This window comes from Anolis carolinensis, unplaced genomic scaffold (genome assembly GCF_035594765.1).
Source record: "Anolis carolinensis isolate JA03-04 unplaced genomic scaffold, rAnoCar3.1.pri scaffold_7, whole genome shotgun sequence".
Taxonomy (NCBI): Eukaryota; Metazoa; Chordata; class Lepidosauria; order Squamata; family Dactyloidae; genus Anolis; species Anolis carolinensis.
In genome coordinates, this window is record NW_026943818.1 from 40,932,164 (window position 1) to 40,939,213 (window position 7,050).

Here is a 7,050-nt window from a genome sequence, read left to right on the forward strand (position 1 = left end):
GCAAGTATCCTCCACAAACACCATCCTGCCCATCACCCAAGTGAAGGTTTTTCTTGGAGATAATTTCCAATTTTCTGTTTTTCCTCCACCACAGACACCCCAGTTATACAGAGTGCCATGAACATGTCCAAGAGCCCTGCCAATATCCTCCACAAACACCATCCTGCCCACCACCCAAGTGAAGGCTTTCATTAGGGACAATTTCTATACTGCTTTAACCGCTTTCACCCTGTGAATTACAAACACAGCCTATTCTGTTCCTTATCTGGAAACAGACTGCCTTAAAATAAGTCACCAAACGTATTTTAAAATTGACTCAAAAATCAAACATCTGAGCCACCCTGATCCCTCAACCAGAATCAGTCTCTCGGTACCTCATAAGGGCACCGACTCTAAAAACTAACCTTCAAACGACAGGAAAGGAAGGAGATTCCGCCTGAACATGAGGAAGAACTTCCTGACTGAGAGAGCTCTTCAGCGGTGGAACTCTTTGAGTGTGGTGGAGGCTTTGAAGCAGAGACGGGATGGCTATCTGTCGGGTGTGCTTTGAATGCGATTTCCTGCTTCTTAGCAGGGGGTTGGACTGGATGGCCCATGTGGTCTCTTCCAACTCTACTATTCTATGATTCTATGATTCTAGATGAGGTTTGGACTTGATGGCCCACCAGCAGGGCCAGCCCGAGGCAATTTTCAAGTGTAAGAAAACAGTATTTTGGCACCCCCGCCCCCCAAGTGCAGTGAGAGTGGAAGAAGAGAGCCATGGAGATTTGCTCTTGAGCAACGCGCTTACTTACTTACAGTATTTATATTCTGCCCTTCTCACCCTGAAGGGGACTCAGGGCAGATCACATTGTACACATATAAGGCAAACATTCAATGCCATATAACATAGAACAGAGACAGAGACAGACACAGAGGCAATTTAAACCTCCAGCTTCCAGCTTCCATGCTTGATTCCGGCCACAGGGGGAGAAGCTGCTTCATCATCCACTGCGACAGCAACGTCCTCATTCCAATGGTGGCTGGATGATTTTTATGGTGTTGTAAATTAGCCTCCCCACATATAAGTGGTACCTAAATTTCCTACTTGATAGATGCAACTATCTCTTGGGTTGCTTAGCTCTATGTTTCCCCAAAGTGCCGGGCCTTTACTGGAGGGAAGAGTTTCCTCCCACCGGCAAAGCCCGGTTTAGGGAAACCCGGGATGTGTTGCTGTTTCCTAGAACTTTTGTTTGCCCGCCAATCTCTCTCTCTCTTTCTCTCTCTCTCTCTCTCTGGGCACTGAACCGGGTGCCTCAATAGCGCCCCCAGGGGATTGGCGCATTCTGCATTTGCGTAATTCGCTTATAGGTTGAGCCGCCCCTGCCCACCAGCTCTCTTCCAACTCTAGGATCCTAGAATTCTGTGACTGGCTTTTTTTCTTAATCATTTTTATTAAACTTTATTAAATGAGAAGAGATCGGAAGTTGACAAACTTTTTTTCCCTTCTCTTTTTTTTCAGTACTTTCTCGCTATTTTCCTACTTTTCTCTATCATTTATGTTCCCCCACTTTCAATGTAAAGAAAAATACTCGCAGTTTTGTAATTATACATTCACAATTTTATTCTGTATTTTTTTTCCTCTTCTCTTCTGTGAGAGCTGTTCAGCAGTGGAACTCTCTGCCACGGAGTTTTCCAAGACTTTTGCAGGTTTGTGATCCCACCAGTTCTTTGCTGCTGGGAGGTGGTACTCGAGGCATAAGTTCCAATGGATCATTTGGGCCACATGGTTGTGCCTCTGTTTGTAGTCTGTCTGTGCAATTTTATTATTATTATTATTATTATTATTATTATTATTATTATTATTATTTAGCAGAGGTTGGATGGCCATCTGTCAGCAGGGGGGCTTTGATGGAGCTCTTCCTGCGTGAAGGCAGAATCAAGGGGGTCGGACTAGATGGCCTTTGGGGTCTCTTCCAACCCAGCGGGGCTCCCCAGTTTCCCTCTTTGAAGGGCAAGGATTTCCTGCCACTGCACAGAGAGCGCATGGGAAGCAGGAAGGCTCTCTCTCTCTCTCTCTCTCTCTCTCTCTCTCTCTCTCGCACACCCACGCGCACACCAGAAGACACACATGGTGCAGACAGAAATGTTCCTGCACCGCCCACCTGTATGCCTAGCCGTCGCCCACCCGCAATCACACGTTTTGCTTCCTCCTGTGCAAAAAGGAAACAGCCCCCCCCCCCCATTGCCGTCTCCATAGCCGCTCATTAGAGGAGGGCGGCCTCCACATGTTTACCAATGCGCACAAAGCAGTAATCTCACGAAGTGAGTGAAGGTACTGCAAATCCCATCATCCATGGTCCATTTCCCCCCCAATCTGCACCAGGACATAAAGGGGGTCATGGGGGTTCTGTGTGCCAGGTTTGGTCCAGTTCCGCCACTGGTGGGCATTGCAGTAGTCTCTGGGAGTCGAAGCATTTCAAAGTACTGCAAATCCCATCATCCATGGTCCATTTCCCCCCAATCTGCACCAGGACATAAAGGGGGTCATGGGGGTTCTGTGTGCCAGGTTTGGTCCAGTTCCGCCACTGGTGGGCATTGCAGTAGTCTCTGGGAGTCGAAGCATTTCAAAGTACTGCAAATCCCATCATCCATGGTCCATTTCCCCCCCAATCTGCAGCAGGACATAAAGGGGGTCATGGGGGTTCTGTGTGCCAGGTTTGGTCCAGTTCCGCCACTGGTGGGCATTGCAGTAGTCTCTGGGAGTCGAAGCATTTCAAAGTACTGCAAATCCCATCATCCGTGGTCCATCCTCCCCCAAAGTGATGCAGCATGTAAAGTGTGTCATTTGGAATATGTGTGCCAAGTTTGGTCCAATTCTGTCATTTCTGGTAGTCGCAGTCATCTCAGGAAGTGAGTGAAGGTACTGCAAATCCCATCATCCATGGTCCATCTTCCCCCAATCTGCTCCAGGGCGGAAAGGGTTTCATGGGGGTTCTGTGTGCCAAGTTTGGTCCAGTTCCGTCACTGGCGGGCGTCGCAGTGGCCTGTGGGAGTCGTAGTGATTGAAAGTACTACAAATCCCATCACCCATGGTCCATCGTCCCACAAAAAAGCACCAGGGCGTAAAGCGCATCATGGGGATATAGATATATAGATATAGATATATATTTTTCCCCTGGCATTAAGTCCATTATAAATGGGTTCTATAGCTGTGTGGAAGGGCCTTGAGTCTACACTGCCATATAATCCAGTGCAAATTAGATAATCTGTGGAAGAGGCCTAAGTGAGGCTTAACTCGGCCTGTCCCCTGGGCTGAGTGGGTTGCAGGGAGACCAAGTGGGCAGAGATTAGTCCTTTAACTGGCAGCAATTGGATAAAAGCAATTCTTCCTCTCCCTCTAATTAGGACTTTATTTTTCTTTTCTTTTTGTTGTATCAACCTAGAGGCATGGATGAGGGGTTGTGCTGTCAATTTTCGAGGTTGTAGGGTGTTTACTTTTGTTGTTTTGTCCGCTGCCGTGATGCCATCACTCTTTTATATATATAGATGAGGGATTGCGGGAGGGAGGGAGGGCCGAGGTTGGTCCATGCCTGCACTCAAGGCTAGACCGCCTTTCCTTCCGGGGGTCTTCTTGCCCCCCACCCGAGTGCTTTCGCCTCCCTTTGACTTTGCTGCGGTTGTGTTTAGTCAGTCGGATTCAGGTGGGAAGAGTAGGAGGCCTGGCGCTAAATATAGCCGCGACCCACAGGTATCCGTCCATGCGTCATGCGCTCTGCCTGGGCTGACGCAGCTGGCAAAGGCGAGAGGCCGAGAGCGAGAGCGAGCGCAAGCAACTCCCTGCCTGCGTCCACATTCCATTTATACGAGGGTTGAATGAAAAGTAATGCCTCCACCTTCGGGTGGGAATATTTTAATAAATCAAACTTAGCTGGGCCACATTTAAGGCACTCAAATCAGCCATACTTGAGGGTGGATATAAAAACACTGGATACGAACACAGAGCATGCCCTTGCGGGGAGGGTAATGTCGAAACTGTAATACATGTACAGTAGAGACTCACTTATCTATATATATAAAAGGGTAATGGGATCGCGGCGCCGCACAAAACAACTAAACTAAATGCCCCACAACCTCGAAAATTGACAGCACAACCTCTCATCCATGCCTCTACGTTCATACAACAAAAAGAAAAGAAAAATTAAGTCCTAGCCACAGCAACGCGTGGCCGGGCACAGCTATCTATATATATAAAAGGGTAATGGGATCGCGGCGCCGCACAAAACAACTAAACTAAATGCCCCACAACCTCGAAAATTGACAGCACAACCTCTCATCCACGCCTCTACGTTCATACAACAAAAAGAAAAATAAAGTCCTAACCACAGCAACGCGTGGCCGGGCACAGCTAGTCCACTTATATATGTGTGTGTGCGTGCATGTGTGTGTATATATATATATATATATATATATATATATATATATATATGCGTGTGTGTGCATGTCTACATGTCTACACATGCACACATATAAGAGATAGATACATGACAGAACCATAGAGCTCAACGGGACCTCTCGAGGCCATCGAGTCCACCCCACTTCGTTCTGCCTCCATGCAGGAACAGCACCATCAAAGCACTCCCAACAGATGGCCATCCAGGCTCAGTAATATGAATGACAACTATAATAAAGTTGTAAGAGACCGCATGGGTCATCCAGTCCAATATACATACACATATATGTATGAGATAGATACATGACGGAATCATAATGCTTGGAAGGGACCCCCAAAGGACATCCAGTCCAACCCCTTCTTTCTGCCTCCATGCAGGAAAAGCACCATCAAAGCCCACCCCAAAGATGCTCATCCAGCTTTCTGCTTAATCATTTATATATATATCTATATATATAAAAGGGTAATGATATCACGGCACCGGACAAAACAACTAAACTAAATGCCCCACAACCTTGAAAATTGACAGCACAACCTCTCATCCACGCCTCTACGTTCATACAACAAAAAGAAAAGAAAAATAAAGTCCTAATTAGAGGGAGAGGAATAATTGTTTTTATTCAATTGCTGCCAGTGAAAAGGATAAGCTCCGCCCACTTGGTCTCCTAGCAACCCACTCACCCAGGGGGACAGCCAGAGTCCCCTCACTTAGGCCTCTTCCACACTGCCAATAAAATACAGATTATCAGATTTTAACTGGATTATATGGCAGTGTAGACTCAAGGCCCTTCCACACAGCTATATAACCCATTTATAATGGACTTAATGTCTGGGGAAAACCTTGACCCTTGACCTTAACTACCACCAATTCCTCAATACTTTATTTCCCATACCACCAGACTTCGCCACAGCAACGCGTGGCCAGGCACAGCTAGTATATATATATATATGTATGTGTGTGTGTGTGTGTGTATGTATATATAATATGTATATATACACACACACACAAACACAAACTAAAAATAATGTACAATGAAACGTAACAAAATAATAATGTACAGTAATACAAATAAAAATAATGTATAACATAAAAATATAATAATAATGTATAACAGAAAATAATAAAAATGATGTATGCTAACACATAATAATAAAGTAATAATGTATAATAATAAAATAAAACAATAAAAATAATGTATAATATATAATTAAAATAATAACGTATAATAACAGAAAATAATAAAAATGATGTATATAATATATACAGTAGAGTCTCACTTATCCAAGCTAAACAGACCGGCAGAAGCTTGGATAAGCGAGTATCTTGGATAATAAGGAGGGATTAAGGAAAAGCCTATTAAACATCAAATTAGGTTATGATTTTACAAATTAAGCACCAAAACATCATGTTTTACAACAAATTTGGCAGAAAAAGTCGTTCAATACGCAGTAATGTTATGTTGTAATTACTGTATTTACGAATTTAGCACCAAAATAGCACGATGTATTGGAAACATTGACTACAAAAATGGCTTGGATAATCCAGAAGATTGGATAAGCGAGACTCTACTCTAGTTCAATACGCAGCCATGTTATGTAGTAATTACTGTATTTATGAATTTAGCACCAAAATATCACGATATATTGAAAACATTGACTACAAAAATGCATTGGATAATCCAGAATGTTGGATAAGCGAGTGTTGGATAAGTGAGACTCTACTGTAGTTCAATACGCAGCAATGTTATGTAGTAATTACTGTATTTATGAATTTAGCACCAAAATATCACGATATATTGAAAACATTGACTACAAAAATGCGTTGGATAATCCAGAACGTTGGATAAGCGAGTGTTGGATAAGTGAGACTCTATTGTAGTTCAATACGCAGCAATGTTATGTAGTAATTACTGTATTTATGAATTTAGCACCAAAATATCACGATATATTGAAAACATTGACTACAAAAATGGCTTGGATAATCCAGAACGTTGGTTAAGCGAGTGTTGGATAAGTGAGACTCTATTGTAGTTCAATACGCAGCAATGTTATGTAGTAATTACTGTATTTATGAATTTAGCACCAAAATATCACGATATATTGAAAACATTGACTACAAAAATGGCTTGGATAATCCAGAACGTTGGATAAGCGAGTGTTGGATAAGTGAGACTCTACTGTACCACTATTATGAGTATATCCCTCATAATAGGTTATGATCAAATTTTCTAAGATAGAACAACAGTGCGGATCTGGTGGCAACACCTCCTTTCTCAGGAGGTTTTGAAGCAGAGGCTGGATGGCCATCTGCCGGGAGGGCTCAGGCGGTGTCTTCCTGCATAAGGGCAGCTGGACTGCATGGCCTTTGGGGGTCTCTTCCGACTCTGAGTTCAACCAGCTTGCCACCATCTGGTACAGAGAGAGGGTTGTTGTTGTTGTTGTTGTTGTTGTTGTTGTTGTTGTTGTTGTAGTTATGTGCCTTGATAGCCTGCTTTGTCTCTGCCCCAAAGGGCTCCCGAGGCCACGGGCGAGGGCGGTGCGTGGGCCTCTCTGGCCCTTGCGGACGAGGACGTCCTGTTCCCGTTGGGCCTTGGCGCCCTTTCCCGGAAAGGAAAGGA

At 44.2% G+C, this 7,050-nt stretch overlaps 2 long non-coding RNA genes across 2 annotated transcripts in view; one reads left to right on the forward strand and one right to left on the reverse strand.

Annotated features, from left to right (window-relative positions):
- Positions 1 to 7,050, reverse strand: part of LOC134293205 (uncharacterized) — a 37,844-nt gene that overhangs the window by 547 nt on the left and 30,247 nt on the right. The gene's annotated exons all lie outside the window — the stretch shown is intronic.
- LOC134293206 (uncharacterized) overlaps positions 6,180 to 7,050 on the forward strand; it is a 14,092-nt gene continuing 13,221 nt past the window's right edge. The window contains exon 1 of the long non-coding RNA XR_010000215.1: positions 6,180 to 6,844. This is a non-coding gene — a long non-coding RNA (uncharacterized LOC134293206). The remainder of the gene's footprint in view (positions 6,845 to 7,050) is intronic.